Below are 24,559 nucleotides of genomic sequence, written 5' to 3'. Positions count from 1 at the left end.
AATTCGACTAGTTGTGAGGAAAAAGTTAAAATCTTTATTATTGAGATTAAGAAAGTTATAATATGAAATGTTTATAGACATTTGTTTAATGTCATTATATTTATCTAGATTAAGCTTTTGAAAATAATTATCAGACACTTTGTTGAAGTGAAAAACCTTATCATTGTTATTTATATTGAATTTCTGTTTATTAACTCTACAATAACCTTACAAATTTCTTCTTCTTAAAATCTTTTGAAGTTGTTTCAATGTTATCCTTATTATCGTTATGAGACTCACTATTTACAGTAAAATTGATTAATTGTTGTTTATTATATTTAGTACTGTTTCTTACTTTTTTGATCTACAGATATTTTGCAATTATTGCAAAGTTTTATTCTACAATCCAGTCTCCAGATTATTTATATTATCCCGATTATTTTCTCCATATGAACGAACTTTTTTTTAATGAAAGTAACATGTGTTTTTAGTCTTCATTTCTCTGTAGCCAACTCAAAGGTCCGAAAATGAGTTGTGTTGTGGTATTTAAATATGTGGGGAAACAAATTGATTTGTACAAAACAGGGAAACACAGCATGAATTTCTTAAAACCATGGTTAGTTTTTGGGGAATTTGGCTCAGTCAGTAAAGTGTCTCCAAAAGTGGAGAAAATTATTAATCGCTTTTTTAGAAACTCATTCGCAACATTGTGTTAAGTGTAAAAAAATTTCATTTTCAAACAGCTGTCAACATAGAAAATCTCTTCCACACAAATAGACAGAAATCCTGATTTCATGTGTGTCTGTGAGATGTCAAGCAATTCTTGACACTGAAGGTAAATGGACATATTATTCATTTTAATGGAATTTTTCTTTTGTTCATATATATATTTAATATTTCTACTGGTTAACTCAATCATGAACTTACTTAACAGAAAAACATATATTATATTACATGCTGTTAAAAGCCCAGAACAATTTAAATTATTGATGCTTATGTCAATGGACACAATGATGAATATCTTCTATTTCATAATCTTAAAAGTGAAAATGGCAAAACTAAATGAATTTATAAAGTATTACAAGTTAACATTCTCAATCCAAAAATATTCCAACATATCATGATCAATGGAGCACCCATACTTGTTATACCAGTGAGTAACTAAAGATCAACATTGTAGATCTGTCAAGAGATCAAAGACAAACCCACAATCAGTGAAACCAAGAATTGTAATGTACTAGTCCATTAATTTATGATTACGTAACTATATTGATAAAGAAATATGTATGTTGCATTAACCAACAGATACAAGCAACACACAAGAAGAAATTTCAAGATCTCATGCACTCTCAAAATCATATTAAGGACCAGGACCAAACTATACATGCTCATTTTTTATACAAGGACAAAAGCGTCTTACAAATATTCTATTGGCAAACTAAGAACAAATTACCGGATAATGCTATAAAATACAATGTAGAAACTAAATTACACATGTCATCTATTCGAAAAGTATTAACGATAACAAAACTATCTATTGACCAGCAAATCTACCCTTTTCGCAACAGAGTGCAATGACAGTAAAAGCAACAGATATCATAGAAAGAGAGTTAACCAAGACACATCTTTAGCAGCACACTACAACTGATCACAGTACTCTCATTTAAAAACAATAGGATTTTAGTTCAATTCGTGGATCTGTATGGATTGTGAAAGATAATCACACCACTGCCATAATATGTAAAGGAGGGCTGTTGATGAAGAGACCTGTGTAAAACTTGCAAGAAGTCAACACTACCATCTGACAATGGGCTCAGGCCCAACACTAGCAATGCTATAATAAAATCATTTCAGGTAAACTTGTGGCTGGTCGCAGTATTTCCTACTGTGGTATCAGTAAACGAATTAAGTACTTATTACAGATGACACAACATGAATCTCCAGGTCCTATGCTGTATGGCATGAAATAGGATGACTGTAGAGCTCTGGTAAACCCACTCAAACCATTCGATTCCTCAGTGTGAGATGCCTCATGTGCAGTCGGTTGGGTTCCACCTTGGCCACTGTCTTGCCCCGCTGGGCTCCTTCCCAAAGCCAGCAGCGCGCGCCAGCCGCCGCTCGGAGTGTGGAACACGTTCCTTCTCTGGCAGGAATCCCGAGCGCCTAGCATCCCGCCATGGCCCACCCTCAGGGAGGTGCACGGCTTCCTACTTACTGTGCCTGTTTCCTAACTAACACACACTCTTCTCTCTCCTTGTGGCAAGTGCGAGGATGTGTCTGAACACTGTGGGGAACCTCGTCACCTTACACTAGAAGCTGGTTCATTGTTACTGGCGCAGCTATCCACAAAACTTTAAGTCACGAGCGTTCGTCCAGTCCCGCCCGTTAGGGGGAGTGGATGGCGTAATTTGGCTTACCCAGTGGAATTTTACACACATTAAAAAAAAAGGTTTGCATCAGCCTGGTTCCCAGAACTCCTGAAGATAGACTTGACTGTATCACAGACATAGTCCGTTTGACTGTTCATAGATGTCATAAAACCCACTCAAAGATGTAAACAAACATGAATGAGCTGCGCCTATTAGACGGAGGGCGTCCAGCAACCGATCAGTTCCAGCCATTCCGCCAGGAAGGAGGTACACGGCTCGTGTTGTCTGTAGTTCGACGCTGCATAGATGGTCATTACCGTGGTACAATCGCGTCCAAATTGTTATTTTGTACCAAGAAGGGCTCTCAACAAGGGTTTTGGAACTCTTGGAACCAAGGCAATGCAAAACGTATCTTGATGTGTGTATTAATTATCATAAGATTGTGGTTCTAAATTCAAGAAATTACTACCTGACGTTTCACACAAGTGTCGATAGCTCATTGTTAAGGTAATGCGACTTTTGGATGGCTGTTTTCAACCCTCGATGCATACAGAGGTGTGTTATGAGTTTAACATGTGTATCTTTGTATCTGTCTATGGCATCGTAGTGTAATGACACAAATCGGATTAAGATATGAGAAATTTACTAATCTAGAAACGGATTGTGTATATAAGCTCGCTGACAGTGCTTTACGTCAGGCTATATCTGAATGAATTGAGATCTAACGTATTTGTGGCAGCGAAAGAGAGTGACTTCAACAATAAACTCCATGCAGATGAGCTACTCTTTTCTGATATAGCATCTTTGACACTGTGTTAATAATGCTTTTGACTGTGGCTTGATGTACTACTAGAGAAATACGTGTTGTCGGAGGGGATCTAATTGTATCGTTGAAGGGCAGACATTATGGAATTAACTACACTGTTAAGTTTATTGAAATGCTGAGGCGTAGTATCTATGAAGAGAAGCACAAAAATGATTCTTTTGTTAAAAAAGACAATCGTATAAATAAATATTCATTGATGGGTGCGCAATTTCATCATTTTAACATGTTTATAAATTTGTGTATCAGGTGTAGATAAACATACGGTTAGACATTCGTCTCTGCAGCACTGCGAATCTCAGTTCGAGCCTGCATGCGGCCTGATTCGGTCGAAATAGGTCATATTTGCATTGGATCTGTAATTTACTAATATATTCTCCCCCCAAAACGGAGACGACTACATTCATACATCCCACAATCTGCTATGAGTGTAGACGGCATGCATGTCTAACGTGAGAAATAAAAATAAGTTTTTCAAGAGAGCGATCTGTAGCAGCAGCGGTGCAGAATGAGGATGGCACATCTTCGAATCGCTACCATTTGATCATTACGGTCGTCCGGAGTGGCCGAGCGGTTCTAGGCGCTACAGTTTGGAACCGCGCGACTGCTACGGTCACAGGTTCGAATTCTGCCTCAGGAGTGGATGTGTGTTATGTTCTTAGGTTAGTTAGGTTTAAGTAGTTCTAAGTTCTAGGGGACTGATTACCTCAGAAGTTCAATCTCATAGTGCTCAGAGCCATTTGAAACATATTTTTTTATCATTATGACGACTGTATGGACCTACATCTTAACAGGTGATCATATTAAACATAGGCACACTTGCACTGTCCTGAAAGATTAGATCCATTTTGAGGTAATCCTAATCAGGTATAAAAACTTCTTACTGAAGGACATTAAGATTTAACTTAACATTCATTCCAACCTTAACATTTCAGGTTTAATATTTATTGAAGTAAATGGCAATTTGAATTTATTTCACTATATTGTTCAGTCACCAAAATAGTAACTCCAAATCGAAAGCCCCGAGTTAAATGAAGTTTTTTTTTTTTCAAAGTTGGTTTAATTGGGACGATTTTTAGCTATGTTTCATGGAAATCTATACAGCCACTCCAATTTCATCAGCTAACTTAACTTAAAATGTTTCCTGTCAGTGCTATCTCTTGATATAGCCTACGATACATAATACACTTGAGCTTTACTAAGTTAGGTGCTATCAGATTGTAGAACCCATAAAGATCTAAGTAGAAGTCTGCGAGAACATGTGTTTATCTTTTACTGTTGACTGACAATGATCACTTTTGTCTTCTGAAGTTGCCTATTCCAGCACCTTCAAAGCAGAAGAAGGATGACTGTGGCTCTAATGTAAAAGACGGACATATGGTCTCCTGGACTTTGCTGTACATCTTTTTGAGAGCTACAGTTCAGTACTAAACCAAATGAATTTTCTCTAGTAGTTTAGGCAGCTTCCTGCAATAGAGTGCAATGGCAGTGCGTTTTCTTACAATCTGATTTAGAATTATCGCCACTGCTTATTGCTTATTTTATATAAACTAGCTAAATATGTACTAAAACACAATCCATGAATATATTTGTGAATTAAAAAAAGAAACAGGTAAATCACATATGCCAAAAAGACCTCACATCACAGTTTTGTGTTTCGTCCTGGAAAGTATTTGTGTGATGAGGTGCTGGAGTGTTGATCTACTAGTAAAATACAAAGTTTAATAAGTGTGAATTAAAACTCAAATTGAAAATTACAATAAAAACGACAGAAAAACCACTAAACAGTAATATATATATATATATATATATATATATATATATATATATATATATATATATATATATATATATATATATTACTTCTTTAAGTGTAATATAAGTAGTATTATTTTGATCCAAGTGTCATCGCCTCGGGGCAACACTTAGTAAATAAAACAAAAACAGAATCATCTAAAAATGGTAAAGTACTAATTTAAATACAAGCGAACTACCTAGGCAACGTAGGTAAATATCAAAACAACATCAGTAATCATTGCGTCTTAATCTTAATTAATTTACTAGAAAAATGTAGGTATATAGACACAACCGTCAACGACGCCTGCCATCACATGACAACCCATTTGGGTCACCACATGTGGCCACACCTCGCACGCCGCATACTGCTCACCGATCGTCTCAAACTCGCGATTTAATGAAGCGCTAGTTGACGTGCTACCATCAAACCACTAAATGACAAAGTCCTCGTTAGACATATTAATCCATGAATGTACGCAATTTTGTAAACATATAATGTGAAATAAATAGTTAACCCTGTACCTCAGCTATGTTTGGCTACATAAAGATAAACTGGGTTTCAAATTTTGTACGATAAGGAATTATAACTTTCTCACTATGAGGTGTGAATGTGAGACGCACAGGACTAGAAGAGATGACATCAGACAGAAGACACTTATACCCAACACTGTTGAAAGTACGCTATTTTAGAAAAGATATCTGCTGTTAACTTCTTTTTATTTTTTTTAATTTACTTATCAGTCCCCAAACGCGATTATGCTTGGGTTTAAATATTGCTGCTTATGATAAATTGAATAGGGGAGAAGAGAAATTTGTGGCACTACTTGACTAGAAGAAGGGATCGGTTGGTAAGGCATATTCCAAGGCATCAAGGGATCACCAATTTAGTACTGGAAGGCACAGTGGAAGGTAAAAATTGCAGAGGGAGACCAAGAGCTGAATACACTAAACAGATTCAGAAGGATGTAGGTTGCAGTAGGTACTGGGAGATGAAGAACCTTGCACAGGATAGAATAGCATTGAGAGCTGTATCAAACCAGTCTGTGGACTGAAGACCACAACAACAACATGTTAAACTTTAAAGGCAATTTTTTTACTGTTTAGAGGTTTTTGTGTTTTTTTGGGTATCTTTATGTTTTTTTATGAGAACACTTCTCTTCTAAATTTGTCAATGCTTACATGGCAGTAAAATGACTTCTTATGTGGGGTTAAATAACGTAATATTATTTTAAATAAAAACCATTAGCAATGCCAGAGAAAGACTTCCTGTACAGGTACTCGCCCTCATTCTGATACCAGCCTTGTCAAATATGCGGTTGGAGTCTTTCTCGGCGTATTCCAATGATGAATTCTTCTCCAGTTATCAGCCAAGTGGTGGCGTCGTCTCGTCGCTACGTTTCTATGACTTTCGTACCCATCATATTCTGGTGAAGTCAGAAGATGATGGGTAGGAAACATATCGAAACATTGCGACAGGACGACGACACAACTCGGCTGATAATCCGAAAAGAAATCATCATCAGCCTTATCAAAGTTGACGAATGGGCGGACAGAGACGGCAAGCACCTGGGTTTTTGAAAGTATCCATAAAGGGTGTAACAATCAGGAGTGATCTACATATAAATCTAGGTGTAGAGTGATCAAACTGCAAGGTACAGAAAACAATGGAAACCACTCTATTCGAAACACAGAGTGTGTTTATCGTCGCCTGTAAATGAAAATCTGTTCTGATGATTTCTCTACTGAAAAAATATTGTGATAAGTGCCTTGTTTGTGTCTCGGGAGAGAGACTGCTAAAGGAACGTCACCACGAAAACAACTGTGAACTAACAAGTGAAGTGCAAAATTCTATGAGTTGCATTGTAGAACGTTAGTACCCTGAAAGTGTAGGAGAAGCTAGAAAATATGGAAAACTAAACTGAAGGTTGGACGTTAATATTTCTTTGGAAGGCTGACCGCTAATTCTGCTGTGGTGTGCATACTGAAATTCAGAGTCTGAGATATTATTACTGCGAGTAGTAGCGAGTGAACAGTTGTTGAAAGTAGTCGGTAGCACAATGGGGTGTAGGGAAGTCGCACACTAGATGAGGTTGAACCTACCGTGGCCGTGTTAGTAGCGCTGGAGAAGATTTCGTATTAATTGAGGTTTTTTGGCCATTTGCCTTTATACTACACGTAGTTGTTGCTTGCTTGTCCATAGATTTGTGTATGCATACATTGAGAGTAATATTAGTATGTTTGTTGTGACTAGATATGTGATTATTGATTATTGAGACATTGGAATAATTGAAGATTTTACTAACCAAACTGTAGAAGGAAAGAAAAGGTCCTAGTCAAATCTGTCAGTGTTTAAACTGTTAATTTTCAGAATATAGTGAATTATCAGTTTTTATTCGTTTCTTTAATTTTTTACACCGCTTAATGCTTGTTGATCAAACCTCTCATGATAATTCATTTTCTATATTGAAAAATGGCAGTAGTTATATCAGTTGTTGTGATCATGTGTTGCGCTGTGCATGGATCGCTTTATTTCTTTTGAACTAGTTTAGCATTTTGCCTGGTGCAGATTATTCACACAGTTGCAACAGGAAGATGAAATAAGTTGTCTGTTGCTTGCAGGAGCTCTATTGTATTAATTGTTAGAATATGTAAAATGTATTTTTTTTATAATTGCAGTAAGATACCACAGAAATTGACTTTTTCATGATTTATAGGAAGAATATTAATTTAGTTTTTGGTCTCAATCAGAATACTAATATTGTAAGGGATGGAGCTCTACAAATTTCCGTATGTGTTTCACCAGAATAATAAAAATTACGAAATACAGAATGAAACAAATTTTCACCTGACGATCTGTCTGTCAGGATGTCGTTACTTTGGATGATTTCGCAGTGACAGATGCTTTGTCTTGCTACTGCATTTCCAATTTTATGCAATAATAGGTGGCCAGTAGCTGCTGCTTAGCATTTTTGTTGTTCAAGTGTTGTATTGTATTTTATTGTATCGTATCTTAACCGGGGACTTAGAAACGATGGAGAGGCTCCATCCACACCACAGCCACAGTGGTCCACAACCCCACAACGACTACCGCAGTCCACTTCACCCCTCCGCCGCCCCACACCGAACCCAGGGTTATTGTACAGTTTGGCCCCCGGTGGACCCTCCAGGGAACGTTTCACAAGAGACGAGTGTAACCCTATGTTTGCGTGGTAGAGTAATGGTGGTGTATGCATAGGTGGACAACTAGTTTGCGCAGCAATCGCCGACGTAGTATAACTGATGCAGAATAAGGGGAACCAGCCCGCATTCGCCGAGGCAGATGGAAAACTGACTAAAAACCATTCACACAGTGGCCAGTTCACCTGACGTCGACACAAATCCGCCGGGCGGATTCGTGCTGGGGACCAGGCGCTCCTTCCCGCCCGGAAAGCCGATCGTTAGACCGCACAGCTAACCGGGTGGGCATGCTCAAATTCTGATTCACATTAATTCAAAATCTTCTTATTTTCGGCAATTTTCTGGTTCAGAATTTGTTTATTTATTTCTTAGCAGTGAGGACAGAGTTTGTCATTTTTGTGTCATTTTCTTTATTGCTACAATGACAATGAAAACTAGAGCACAGGCGGAAATGGATTAAACTGTACAAGTAGCACCAAACAAGGATTCAGAAATTGAGACATAGTTTAAAAAATTCTACTCAGGATGATGAAGTCAGGGTATTATCGAACACTACTGTGAAGAATCAGAGTGTTGTCTATTATTTGCCAGTCATGTGTAATGAACTGCAGGGAACGGTAGGCAGTTCCTGAGATCAAAGTACCGTGTCTCAATCCGTTTTTGTTATCATAGATTCAGTTATGGTTTCTGCTTCTACAGAGCAAAATTATTTTGTTTTCATCTCTTCCTAAAGTAATGTTGGAGAATTACTACTAACTCAACTTGGTGACACTGAAAAATCCAATGACGAACTTATTGGAGAGATCAAAGAATCTAGTGAGAAACATGAACAGAATTTCAAACTATCAAAAACGACTATTTCTATCGTAAATTCCAGGAAATCTCAGAACGGTTGAGATTTCAGGTAGGTGAGAAACTCATGTCTGAAATTAGCAGTGGAACCCAGACTTGATCATGTACAACATGTACAATCTGTTGAAATTTTTGAGATGAGACAACAGACAGATGTCAGAACAAGAATGAAAGATATGGCAATAGCCACAACAGTTAGAGTCATTACACTTACTGACTAACAGTGAAGTTTCAAAGACGCAAAATCCATTGATGGCTGTTGCAAAACAAGTTGAAGAATTATCCGAGAGAGTGACGCAAACGAACAATGATTCAGATGAAAGGTCAGAAGATACTCGGCCGGTCTCATTTGCTTGGACCGAAGAATTTCAGCCTCTGCAACGTTTTAAAGAAGGGCAGATGATACTTATTCAACAAAATAATGGTGATGTGCGAAGAACAAAGGAACGGCTTGTCAGTGTATAAAAAAACATCAGTCGCAATAACAGCATTTTTATCAGGTTTAGATGCCCTGACAGTCCTATTCGGGTACTGTGCATCCCAGACAAAGTCGTCAAGATACTCATTTGCTACACACATCTCTGTTACTCATAATTTGGTGACACGAAAATTTTTCAGAAAATACAAAATAGATGTTACTTCAACAATACGGAGAAGCGAATTCGTACTGTCTTGGCAAAATGCAAAATGTGCCAAAAGGCAAAACGAGCTACAGTTATGCACAAAAAAGCCACTATTTCCTATCATTCCTGTGAAACTAAGGGAATTATCTGCTGTTAACATTTTCGCTCCAGTTACGAGATCTAAACATGGTCATTTATATTTGGAGCTTTTGATCATAAATTGTGCCATTCACACCTTTACAAAAAGGAACTGAAAAATCTGTTTCTATTGCATTCGTAAAGCATTTTCTAAGAGAAGTAGAGTGTGTTGACAAAGTAAACGCTGATAATGGCCCAAAATTTCGTTCTAATACATGCCTAAGACCTATGAGACTAGAAAAATTAAACCAATATTTTGATGACGTTTTATGCCACCTTTAACCCTTCGAAACGCGTTATGAAAGAATTAGGTAAACTTCACAGACTGTATTGCTAATGTCAACAGAAACTGGGATTTACACCAGTCGGATTTTAAAATATCATTATCGCACTACCGAATGAATCTACAACTTTTCCTCCATTCCTTGTATTAAAGGATAAATCACCACTAGATCGTTTAAAACAATTAATAGCCTTCTGTACATAACGCCGTTTTAGACATTGTGAAGTAATAAATTTAGCATTGTGAAACATCAAGAAAGCCGCAAAGAAAAGGAAGAAGCGACAGAACCCAAACTGAACGTCAAGAGCTTACAGCCAGGTCGAAAGGTAAGTCTTTAAGTAGCAAGTTTGAAGGTCCGCATACGCCGAATCGCACATACAAACTCTGTGAAACTTGAAACCATACACATACATAGATCACAAGGTCTTCATACTGTATCGTAATCAAAATATAAGAAGAATAGTATCCAATGGGGCTTACTGTTATTTCGTAAGCATATGCGATGGCAAGCACAGGTACTCCAGCTGTAGGAGCGTACTTTTTAACATAACTTTCAGCACTTGTTCATATTCTTCAACTAATCTGTTAATGTGTCTTTTACTGTCAATCTACTTAAAGGGAATTTTAATGAATAGTGATGATCTACGATTTGTGTTGCCCAAAGAAAAGCACTTTTAATTTGCAATAACAAAGTGAAAATACAGTGGAAGGAGAATTTTTTTCATCTATATTTCACTATGACAATATGGAATGGTAAGCTGTCTGTGAACAATTTGTATTCATCTGACATTATTCTGAGTTTACTGTTTAAGTATCTGATTGAAGTGTAATACTATTATCTTTTTTCATGAGATTGGAACTTTTCTTTTGAGATCTTGGTGTAGCAGAGCAGATTTGGTTTTGAGGTTCTAAGATAATCTTTTTTTTCTCAGGAAATTTACACATATAATGATGTTTTTTGTGACTTGTGGCAACTTGTGATGTGTAGTTTTGATTTACCTTTACAAGAGAGAATACTGTGTTATTTTTTAGGAGAGTGCATGAAATGACATTTTTTGTAGGTACATATTTCGTGAAGTAGTGAATTTTAGAAGTATGACTTTATTTTCGGTATGAGATTGTTTATGAGTGGTTCTGAATTAAGGAAGGTATTTCTGATGAGCAGTAGTTTAACACGGAACATTTCTGACACACTTATTCTGTTAGTTATGAACTATATTGAAGAGTGATAATTTCAGAGTTGTATGCAAACACATGATGAATTTTTGGAATACTGTACGATATAGATACAGCATATGATGAGGAATTTTGCTTAAAGGCTGCCATGTGAGGTTTACAATGTTATTATGGTTTATTATGGTACAACCTCGGTATATTATGGTACAATTATGGCACATTATGTGATGTCGATTATGATTTGTAGGACAACATGCTGAAAGTTAATAAAATATGTTGTTTTGAGAAAGGCACCTGAGGCATAATATATGATTTACTGAAGAAGCATTTCTTACAACTATTTATGGAACAAGATAAAGTAAAGAATAAACGCTCATTATATGAAGCAACTTACAGCTGTAACTGATACATGGAGTCTGTGTTTGTGCAACTTTGTTCGAAGGTGGAGTCAGAGTGACGTTTTCAAGAGGGATTTACTTGGCCAGGAGGGCAGATCTATTGATTTTTGTTGCTGCTGACTAGATGTATTATACCGTTAACGGTATGAGTTATGGAGAGAAAGACTAATTACACTTTGAAATACCAATCACACGTGCAGTATGTATTGCAAACTACAGAAAACCCTAAACATTTACTTGTATGAATAACCAGCATTTGCAGATGACACATTTTCTTTTCACCTACTTGGAGATGAAAGTGCATATGTAGGTGTATCTGTCGAGTAATGAGCATGAATGGTTTTGCAAAGATTTTTTCCTTCACTACTGAAATGTGTGATGTAGTATGAATTTTCCAGCTTTGTGAAGTTGTGGAATGAAACTTTCTCTGTTGCAATTTTTTTCTCTATTTATGATTATTGTACTTATTTTTTTGTGTCTGATGTGATACTAATTTAATTTTCTCCATTTCAGAAACAATAAAAAAGGCAGAATTCATCTTTTAGTATTTTTAAACATCAACATAAGTTGATCTGCTATATTTTTATGCATATTCCAAAAAACTGTGTACAATAAATTACTTCAGTTCTTTAGAGTTATTCTATTTAAACAACTTTATTTCAGAATTTCTCTTATGCTGATGACTTGAGATGTAGGTGCTGCCACAGCAGGGATGCAATGTCGATTCTAGCATGTTAAGTTAATGATTGTAAGATGATAACTTTATCGCCAGTCATTTAGCAATACTGCAGCTCAAATGAAGTTATTTGATGCATTTTCGGTTAATAAACGATATCTTTCTGTTAGTACTCAACAGTTTCAGGATAAATCATTTTGGGTTGTATCTCAGAGTATGTTATGTCGTAATTAGTTGCTTCATGAGATATGTGTTCTGAATGTTGTATTTATTTTACTGTTGTGATTAACTGTATATGGCCCTACAATTCTGACTCCATACACAGACAAAATGACGCTTTATGTCTGACAATGTTGACCCTGTGATGGTATCTGAAGTTTCTACTCAACGATCATAATGCAAACATTAGTATGATTTTACATTTTGTACAGAAACCAGATGTCAGTTATAAGAGTCGAGGGATATGAAAGGGAAGCACGGTTGGGAAGTGTGGGAGACAGTGTTGTAGCCTATACCTGATGTTCTTCAATCTGTAGATTGAGAAAGCAGTAAAGGACACAAAAGAAAAATTTTGAGTAGGAATTAATATCCATGGAGAAGAAATAGAAACTATGAGGTTAGCCAATAACATCGTAATTCCGCCAGAGACAGTACGGGACCTGGAAGAGCAGTTCAACGGAATGGACAGTGTCGTGAAAGGAGGATATAAGATGAATATCAACAAAATCAAAACAAGGATAATGGACTGTAGTCGAATTAAGTCAAGTGATGCTGAGGGAATTAGATTAGGAAATGAGACACTTAAAGTAGTAAAGGAGTTTTGCTATTTGGGGAGCAAAATAACTGATGATGGTCGAAGTAGAGAGGATATAAAATGTAGACTGGCAATGGCAAGGAAAGCTTTTCTGAAGAAGAGAAATTTGTTAACATCGAGTATTGATTTAAGCATTAGGAAGCCGTTTCTGAAAGTTATTGTATGGGGTGTAGCCATCTATGGAAGTGACACGTAGACGATAAACAGTTTAGACAAGAAGAGAATATAAGCTTACGAAATGTGGTGCTACAGAAGAATGCTGAGGATAAGATGGGTTGATCACATAACTAATGAAGAGGTATTGATGCAACGTAATCTTCCAATACTGGTGGTGGTAAAACCCTACCTACGTAGCAAAATTTCCGTCGCTTTGTCATGTCCTACCGTGCCTGCAAGCTACCATCTGTAGCAAATGGTTTATTAAATTCGTGTGGCACGCGAAATTACTGGCCCTTGCGAGATATTGCCGGGAATTAATAGTTTATAACGGAAGGTTTTAACTAATAGGTAAAAATTTGAACGCAAAGGATTTTTTTTTTCGAACCACTGCAGAAAACACCTATACAGGGCGTAATAGGCTTTTATTTCCTCTCATGACTGTGGTACTGACTTTCAGCTATTCTTTATGACGGAGGGAGCAAATAATCCGTCGAGGGTAGAGATTAATTGATATTTATTTTGTGCCAGTGGTATTTCAACAACTAGCCGTGTCATTCTTGCCATATACATCATCAAAACTGGTCTCTCTCTACATAACATGATTCAGTTTCGCCACGTAATTATGGAATGGGAAAGGGGACCGCAGACCTGGCTTCAATATAATTTTAAAGAGACACACAATTATACCTAAACCCATACTTATTCAGTTGCTATAGGTGACTCAGAACAAGTTCAGCAGAGACTACAAGCAAAACTAGGTCAGGGTGAAGAGTATTCCGCAAGTCTTTAGCAGACCAATGGGAATTAAAATCCGATATTTTTCCTAGTGGCACAAGTTTAAACAATGTATTTTAATTATCGAACAACAGCACCAGCAAATCAGATAGTTCTGGGGAAGCACAAGAAACATCACCACTTCAATGCTATTCAACACACGTGGCTAAGTTTCGGTAGCCAACATAAATCCCTATTCTACACTTCGCCACTATCGTATGATTATTCATCGTGTACAGTACATTTTCATACCGAAAATACATTTTATGAATGTGGCGGTTGTTCTAATCGACTACGTGGCGCGAAAGCAATTTCACAAAGAAAACATATGAAAAATGAATAAAATTCCCCAAAATGTTACTGTAAATGAAAGAGCAGATTAAAATACATTGAATGAGTGATTTTCCGTTAAGCACAGAGCAAAAATATGACCGTGAGCTTTAAGGTCCATGGTGCATGGCCTCACCAAGTCACAAAGGCGAAGTTCTACAGAAATTCGAGTCAACTAACGCACCATCGCCTGGGGCGTTGTTACTTGCAATACTTATGATGCGATGTTGGCGCGGAGCTGTCACTTTTCCGAAGCTTCCAGCTATGGTCGACATCTGCAGAGAGTAATTTGATTACCGTAGCACAGACAGTATTAAATGCCCACTGAAAAAACAAAATGCCTGGGAAATTTGTGATTTTTGTGTATAACTAATGAGGGAGATTTAGTTCTTTCATTTAAAATCAGCAATAAACCTCACTATATAAGGTTGCGTAACTTTCAGCGTAACTATAGCCTTTGACTGAACAGGAATCACGACATCTAACCTGAAAGTACTTGAATAAGGTACACACTATATCACTTAAAAAGCAACACTGGCGAGCTGCAGGCAGAAGAAACTATTTCAAAATTGGTAATACGCTTTTTAATTAAATAGTCCATTTAAAAGTAAATATACTTGCGAGATATTCTTACATTTAACGTAATGCGTGACTGAATCAGTACCTTTTTTGTGATACAACACAACACGTCTTTCTGAAATGAAAAATATCAACAAAAATAAATATAACGGTTAGAATTCATGCTAATTATCTAGACTGTGACATAGAAACCTCTCTGAGGCTGTTACCACACGACACCGTTGTCTGTAGGAAAGAGGCTAGAACACCAAAAAAAAAAAAAAAAAAAAAAAAAACAACGGGAAGCCCTACAAATGATCGAAGATGGGTGTTGCCGCTGGTAGTTGAACCCTAATGTGCAGTAAGTGTACGTAACGTGTACGGCACAAGTAGGCGATGAGACCTGTACTGTTCTATAGGTTTCTGTGGGAAACCACTGGAAGCAGTAACCACGTAGGAAAAAATGTCGAGAGCGATCGAAAATGGAGTGAGTATATGAAACTGGATGTAAGGAAAGGAGAACCCCGGCTGAGATTCATTGGAAGAGTCTTAAGGAAAATTAATTCCTCCAGGAACGGAGTGGCTTACAAGATACTTGTTTAATTATTTCCCGAGTACTGTTGACCAGCCTGGGACCGTTACCAGACTGGCGTGATGGAAGAGGTAACAATACCAAAATGAGAGCTACGCGATTCGTCCTTCAATCGCTTACTTCCCGCGAAGGAAGATACTCAACAAACTCCAGTGGTCAGTGGTACGAGAGAGTCGCTGATCATTTGTTTCAACAAGAGCAACGTATTAGTCTACTCCATCCCAAATACATCTTGCAAGTTGGCCATCACGAGCAACCCGGAGAAACTGGAGCTCGTACGGAGATTTCTAGACAGTCAATTTTCCTACTTTCCGTTTGTAAATGGAACAGGAAAAAGGGAGAAAAGATTGTGGCAACTGACGTATTCTTCGCCACACACGGTAAGACTGTTGTTTCCTGGCATAGGATAGAACAATCCTACGAGAACTTAAGGAGGGGTTCATGTCAGTCTGAAATTTTCTAACTGCCAGGAGCAAATGCAAAAGACACACTTCCAGTGCTGGCAGATGATTGCTTGGATCGGCCCCGGACATCTACGAGGAGGTTCGCACTAAGGTCGCTCTCACTGCGAGTCCACTGTCCTACGCAAAGCGCCAACGCGAGCGGTGCGTTGGTTGCATTGTGAGTTGCGGTCTCAGTAAACATCCAAACTGTGCCAGTACTTTTTTATTTATTTCTTTTTTTTTCGAAATCCTACGCCTTTACTCAATTATGACCACTGCCTCTGTCCGACTGTCAGTGATTCAAGATGGTGGAGACTTTGACATTTATGAATTTCACGAAAGAATGTACAGAAGACGTCTTATCTAATGTAAGCATTTTAGGAGAATCGAGCCTTTTACGAGTATATATTCTTGATGCTTTATAGCAGTAACGCCCTCACATTAACAGAGTTTAACAGTTTAAAATGTGTACTGTAAGAATTTGAAGGAATTTTAACATTAAGAGCGTGTTCCGTCCACCCTCCAAGATTAGGGCACTGCTCGGCTCTGTGGAAGATGATTTGGGGATTAGGAAACCCTGTATATACAAAACTCCGTGTCAGTGTGGGAATGCTTACATCGGCCGTTCGATTCGCACAGTTCATGACCGGGATGTGGAGCAGCCAGAAAAATCTGCAGTAGCAGAACACCGCTTAAATGAGGGACACGGCGTGAAATTTGAGAAAACTGTGATAATTGCCAATACTTCCGGTTTTTGGAACGGTGTCTATAAAGAATTGAAATTACACTACTGGCCATTAAAATTGCTACACCACAAAAATGACGTGCTAAAGACGCGAAATTTAGCCGACAGAAAGAAGATGCTGTGATGTGCAAATGATTAGCTTTTCAGAGCATTCACACAAGGATGGCGCCGGTGGAGACACCTACAACGTGCTGACAAAAGGAATGTTTCCAACCGATTTCTCATACACGAACAGCAGTTGACGAGCGTTGCCTGGTGATGCCTCGTGTAAGGAGGAGAAATGCGTACCATCACGTTTTCGATTTTGATAAAGGTAGGATTGTAGCGATTGCGGTTTATCGTATTGCAACATTGCTTCTCGCGTTGGTGGGGATAAAATGACTGTTAGCACCGTATGGAATCGGTGTGTTCAGGAGGGTAATATGGAACGCCTTGCTGGATCCCAACGGCCTCGTATCACTAGCAGTCGAGATGACAAGCATCTTATCCGCCTGGCTGTAACGGATCGCCCCCAGGGGCTCAGCATTCATTTGCTGGGTACGGGCTTGGCGACCCCGGGGTTCCTGAGCTGGGGACTGGTAAGGGCCGCCAGTCTCCGGTCACTGTAAGCTCTGGGCATGCTTCAACGACCACCGTGCCGCGCGGCGGTGGAATGTTGTGTGTCTCAGGGAGTGGGGATCTTGGCTTGGTCGCCCGGATCGCGAGGATGGAATAAGCCTCTATAAACAACCCCTCAATCTCAAGGTGTGCTGCGCGCCGATGAGATGCATGGCTGTTGAGGTGGAACAGTCATTAGCGGGTGACCTCTGGGGAACCTGCCGCACCTCAGTTGTATAAGGCTTACCTAGGCACGCGGAGCTCTGTCTAGGTGGACTTCTAGTTCCCTAGCTGCTCGTGGGACCGAGATGGATACTTCGAAATCCTTTTTTCCTCCTCCCAGCGGAAAGGGTGGGCCGCTGGAGGGTTCTAACACCCAGTCTCTGAAGAGGGCTCGTGCAGTCAGTCCCACTGGTCGCTGACTTGCATGGCAGTGATCATTTCCCCATCTGGATTCACCTGCCAGATGGCGTGGGCCCTGAAAGGAGACCACCACGATGGGTGCTCAGTGGAGCTGACTGGACACTTTATAGCCAGTTGGCCCAATTCGAACACTGTGCAACTGTTGAGGTGTGGGTGGATCATATTACCGAAACGGTCCATCACGCCGATGCAGCATCCATTCCACAGTCCATGGGCCCCCAGAAGAGGCCACCTGTGTCTTGGTGGAGTGCCGACTGCCACTTTGCCATCAGGACCAGGCGTGCGGCTCTGCGTCGGTTCAAGTCTCGGCCGACTGCTTAGAATCTTGCAGTATTTCTGGTGGCGAGGGCAAGGTGTCGCCGCATTATTCGTGAGAGCAAGAAAAGGTCATGGCAACAGTTCCTGAACACCATTAATCGTTCCACCAAAAGTTCCATTGTGTGGGAGACCATCAGGAGAATTTCTGGCAGAGGAGGGAGGTGTCCCATAGCTGCTGTACTGAATTACGGCACTCTCCACACGGATCCGCGAGACATGACCCAGACTATGGCAGCGTATTTTGCCACAGTTACTGCAACAACCAGTCAGGATCCAGATTTCCAGCGCCATAGGGCCGTTGCTGAGAGATGTATCTGAACTTCCAGTCCACATCTCATGAAGTTTACAACTGCCCATTTTCTATGTGGGAGCTGGATTCTGCATTGTCTGGAGCTCGTGACACCTCCCCTGGTCACAACAGGGTCCATTACAGTATGCAATGGCACCTCACAATGCGCAACAAAGAAATCCTCCTCGCACTTTTTAATGGAATTTGGGCGTCGGGTCACTTTCCTGACGCGTGGCGTGTGGCAGTTTTAATCCCTTTTTTAAAACCTCGGAAAGACCGCACGAGCCCGAGTAGCTACCGTAGTGTTGCCCTCACTAGTTGCACAGGGAAGACCTTGGAGCGGATGGTCAACCGCCGCCTTGTCTGGATGTTAGAATCCCGGCAACTCCTTAGTCGCTTTCAGTGTGGGTTCAGGAAGTTTCGTTCCACCTTCGATAACCTGGCCCTACTGGAGGCGGCTATACAACAAGCTTTCCTACGCCGTCATCACCTTCTAGGTTTTGACATTGAGAAGGCCTACGATACCATTTGGAGGCGTCTCATCCTGGAGCAACTTCATGAATGGGGTTTTCGGGGTTGTCTTCCTCTTTTTATTCAGTCTTTCCTCTCGCCACGATATTTTAGATACCGAATTGGTGACGTCCTGTCTGATCGCTTTGAGCAGGAGAACGGTGTCCCTCAGAGTAGCGTTTTAAGTGTGACTCTCTTTGCCATCGCTATTAATAGCATTACGTCCATAGTGAAAAGTCCTGTCCAGTGTTCTTTGTTTGTGGATGATTTCTCTTTGTTTTGCTCTTCTTCAAGCCTTGCAACGACAACTCGTCAGTTGCAACTTACGATTAGACGTTTGGATGACTGGGCGCGGAAGAGTGGTTTTAAGTTTTCCGCCGAGAAGTCTGTATGTGTTCTTTTCAACAGTTCTCGTTCGATTTTACCCTTTCCTGAGTTGCGGATGAGGGACACTATTCTCACTTTTAAAGACACGGTGAGGTTTCTGGGGCTCATTTTTGACTCGAAGCTCACGTGGTTACCTCATCTTAAAGACCTGAAACGGCGGTCGCTTAAGGCTTTAAGTATTTTAAAATGTCTTAGCCACAGTACATGGGGAGCTGACAGGACTTGTCTGCTCCAGTTTTACAGGGCTACTTACGGTGCGCCAGGCGTATAAAACTTTGTCCACACCATACCTGCCATTGCTCAGCCTCCTCTGGCACAGTTATTTCATAACCGGCAACGTGCGACGCAGCCCTATGGGATTCGCGCACAGGATTGCCTCGCTGCGATGTCTATGGCTGGTCTTCGTGTTTTGCGGCGCGGTTGGAGCAGTCCCCCCCCCCCCCCCCCCCCCCCCTTGGCTCCTCCGGAGACCCAAACTTATTTTAGATTTGACTAATTTTAAGAAAGATTGCACACCAGATTTTACATTCCAATGTCTGTTTTTCAACATTTTAGATGTGCATCACGGTTTCACTGTCGTGTACACTGATGGCTCCAAACAGGAGAATATCCTTGGCTGTTCTGTAGTGTTCCCTGATCAAGTTACCCAGATTCGCCTCCCTGCTGAATATACCGTTTTCGCAGCGGAGCTCCACGCGATCCTAAAGGCACTGGAGCAGATGAATCGTGTTCGGGGCGATCGATTTCTTCTCTGCTCCGATTCTCTTAGTGCCTTACAATCACTGCAGAACCTGTATCCGACGGAGGCGATGGTCCAGCTGATACATCACCAACTGTACTTGCTCCAACGGCGGGGTACAGAAGTATCCTTCTGCTGGGTGCCTGGTATGTTGGCATCTGGGGCAATGAACAGGCCGATCGGGCTGCCAAGGAGGCCTGCAGAGAGCAGGGTGTGGTCCAGTGTCCTATTCCCTTGCAGTCAGTCATCACTGCACTCCACAGGAGTTGTGGGAGGACGAATGGCTGGCGGTGACGGCCAATAAACTGCGGTTGATAAAGTCAACCACTCGCCGTGGCGTTCCTCCTGCCGGTGCTCAGGCGGGAGGAGGTGGCCCTCACACGTCTTCGGATAGGGCACTGTCCTCTCACACATAGCTTTTTATTACGGCGGGAGGATCCACCGTTTTGTGATGCTTGTGGTGTGCACATCTCTGTCCGGCACATTTTAACTTGGTCAAATGAAAACACAGCCAGATAGTTTTTTTTAAACCAACTTCGATAAATTGTAGTAAGGAGAAGTTAGGTGAGAGTTGCTTCCGAGATGGCGAGGTGAGCAGAGCTGTGCTGCCCGCCGCTGCCCTGACGCTGCCTAAACACCGACAAGGTAATGAACGCACGCGATGGCGCATTTTAGAGCGCATAAGGCATCACTCAGAACTGCAGAAGTCTCATCTGTTACACCCACTTTTTTGCGTAATACTAGAGTCGATCGTAAATTAAAGCTCATGGTGTTCACATTTGCCACTTGAAGTAAACATCTGAAACGCGATGAGTTCTCTGTTATATAGCTATTGAGAAGCCACATTAGCCACTGTAATTTACGACAAGTTAGATAAGTTATTAAAGATAATTGAGGGTCACTGTAGACCATTTTGGTAGTTTTCTCTTTTGTGAAACTTCATTTAAACCTAGATTATAGATGTGACATAGCATAGGTCATCCTTCGATCCATTGCAGAACTTGGAAACCCATTCAGGGAATATTCGTTCACATTTTTGTTGAACGCAGCTGGTTCTTACCATCCTGTATTAAAACATTTCCTTTTATCAATAGATTGTAGATGTGACATAGCATAGGTCATCCTTCGATCCATTGCAGAACTTGGAAACCCATTCAGGGAATATTCGTTCACATTCTTGTTGAACGCAGCTGGTTTTTACCATCCTGTATTAAAACATTTCCTTTTATCAATAGTGCAATTTATAAACAATGTTTTGTGAGTAGAATAAAATTTCCATTGGTAAACTTAACTGCTTTTTCGACGTTATTTTACCAGCTACCTAAAAATAGGAAAGCCTTGAACCCCTTCCACTATATTTAGTTAGTATTAAGATTCTTTTACAGGGAGTGCAGTGGAGCTGACGCTGAAATCATTAAATATTTGGTTATATCATCGATAGTCTCACTGAACTCTTCTGAATTCTACATGTCATGTTTGGTCTGGCGTTTCCTTACCAGGAACAGGTCCCAGGTTCAAACTAGTTAATTCCCTAAAAAACACGCTCAGAGCGTCATTGCGCGAAAGTGGTAGGGAGACACGATATAGAACAATCAGACACCACCATGAATGTTTATAAAATGGCGACTCTGCCAGGATGGTAAAATATCATGATTGAAGATCGACCACATGCCTAACTAGGTCAAAAAATATCCTGCTGAAAAATTTTCGTAGTAAAATTTTTTTTTCTGAAGTTGCACATAGTCGAAAACAGTAGCTGCAGCGATAAATAGTAAGAAAGTATTCAACGAATAATGAGTAGCAGAAGCAATAGCATAATTAAGTTATGAATTTTAATATTGTTAGAATTAAGTTTTCTTTCCAATGCAAGCACGCAGGTGGCGGATATATCGTTGACAAGTTGGTTTTGACCCAACAAGCAAGTGAATGGAATGTCAGTCTTTGTAGTGTCAAGTCGTGTGTGCAAAAAGATTATGAAACGCGTGAGATCGTATGAGCGCATGTTGACACGAAGTAGGGCGCGTGAATTGCTTTTAAAACAGAAAATAAGGGATTACGAAAGATTTGCAATGGCAGATCGAGACCTTGACCGAATTGAGGTAGGGACCCAGCATGAATACGGACAGAGAATAGAGGACAGTACAACAAACGATGAAGTATCGCGAGAAATAACACACATAACGCACCATAACGAGGATAATGTACGCCATGGCACATAAAACCTAGGTGAGCATACGACAGAGGAGCAGAAAAGTAGAGAGACAGTCGATGAGGATTCTAACTTGCGTCTTGAATACGTAGAACCTATAGTACAAGTAATCAGAGCTCCCTCACCACAGAGTACAAGGAATGCTAGCAGAAATGTGTCACAACACAGTTCAATACAATCGGTTGCGAATCAACACTTGGGTGAAAACACAGAGAATAGGACGTCGGAACAAAACCCAATAGGACCCACCCATCTGGCAGAATTATTACAACAAATTACGGAAACCATGACAAGGCAAAATAAAGACATAGCGAACCAAATTCAAATTCAGAATACAGAAACCACGAGACAAATGAGTGAGATTAAAGAACAAAACACAAAAATTCAGTTTCACCTATGTCATATTGAAGACGAGCCAGAAGAATCTCGAGAAGTGATAGGAAACTTAATAACAGGTTACAATCAATTGAGAACAGACATTGACAAGGTACAAGCGGGCGCACAAACATTGCGTAATGGCACTCAGGACGAGGTCAAAACATTATGTAACAACACCCAGGGAGAAGTCAAGAAACTAAAGAAACAGATAAACGTAATTACTAGACAAGCAGCAGGTACAACGCGTAAAATTGTGGAAAACAGTGTGTCACACAAACGTATCACAAAAGCAGCGCTGAAAAGATATGATAACCGCATAGTCAAAATAGAAGCGCAAACGAAGCGACAATATCAGAAATTGCGAACAGAGTTGTTGCAAACCATTGAAGAGCGTAGTGAACAGGATCGAACAAGCACAGACTCCGCAACCACATCCATATCTGTAACAGAACCGGAAAAACAGGCAATTAACGAAGATATTACGCATTTGCGATTCCAATCACAGGCGGAAAGTAGCATATGTGAAATCAGACAGCCTGCACCGCAGGTACGCGAAAGTTACAGTGGACAATATCCAATGGATCTACCACAACAGGAAAGAACGACGAGAGAATTGATCAGAAACAAAAGTGGCGAAGAATCGCGAATTTCATATGGAATTATGACGAAGTACGACAACGATCATTTCCTCACAGTCAGAAAATTTCAACACTTCCGAGAAGGAAACTCATTACATCCACGAACTTTTATTGATCAATTCCGAGTAGGATTACCAGAACACTAGACGCTAGCACACAAATTAGACTTTATATGTGCACAAATGTCAGGAACAGTCGCAGAAACCATGCAGAATGTTGCAGCGACATGCCGATCGTACGAAGATTTCAGAGAGAAGTTTCTCTCACGGTATTGGTCCAGCGAAGCCCAGAACAGAGTGAAGTACGAATTATTAGAGAACCCATATTTTGAAAATTCAGAAGAGAAGAGTCCCGTGAAATTTTTCGAATTAATGGCAAACAAAAATCAATGCTTAGATGTACCATACAGTGACGGAGAAATGATTAAATTATGCGCGATGAAGCTACCATTGAAATACCAGCAATCATTAGTAGGTCGCAGAGGCAATGATGTCGAAGCATTTAAAGGTATTCTAAGGGAACTAGAGTTCATATTTTCGGAAGATGACGCAAGAAAAAGACGAAGCGCACGTGAAAACGAAAGCAAAGAGCCGTGGAATCCACAAGACACAGTACGAAGAAAGAATAATTACGAACCACGTGATAACTTCGCACCAAGAAACGACAATAGATTTCAACATAGAACCGGTTACGGATTTAGAAGAGAGTATGGCAATAACTATAATTCACCCAGGAACGCAACAACAGAGGGAATAACGACAACTGGAATGGGTACTGAAGAGTCAATAAACCGACAAATTATCAACAAAGAAACCACTATCAACAAGCTGAACAAGAAAAGCGAATACAGATAGAAGAGGTGGAGGTAAGATCACCAAAGCCCGATAAACGTTCGAATTTACAGCTAAGTGCCCATGCCAAAGAGAATGACGCACCGACCCAGGACAATTGCAGCTCCTTCAACAGAGAAGTAATAATCTTATCACGAGAAGAGAAGAAGGAAGAAACAAATCCGCAGGGACCAGATGAAAAGAAAGACAAGAAAATAACAATATCGTTTTGGAACGAAATTAATTGGGAGAATACTGAAGAGGAAGATGAATTACCAGAGGCATGCACAACGAACGTAGGAGGAAAGGATGAAGTAATGAGTATTGCAGAGCTATTTGAGATGGAAACCAGGGAAAGCGGATTCAATGAGGAGAAAGCGAAGTCGAGAGAAGTTGGAAATAAGTTACTAGTGGGCACACAACCCAACGTATATAATGAAGTTATGAAGCGATAATTAGAGCATTTAGATGCGATTATGTGGAAGTAGCGACGAAGAAGGAGAAGATAGACGAGGATGAGGAAAAAGTAGAGGCT

The sequence above is a fragment of the Schistocerca gregaria genome, chromosome 5 (assembly GCF_023897955.1).
Source record: "Schistocerca gregaria isolate iqSchGreg1 chromosome 5, iqSchGreg1.2, whole genome shotgun sequence".
NCBI lineage: Eukaryota > Metazoa > Arthropoda > Insecta > Orthoptera > Acrididae > Schistocerca > Schistocerca gregaria.
This window is presented reverse-complemented; position numbering follows the sequence as displayed.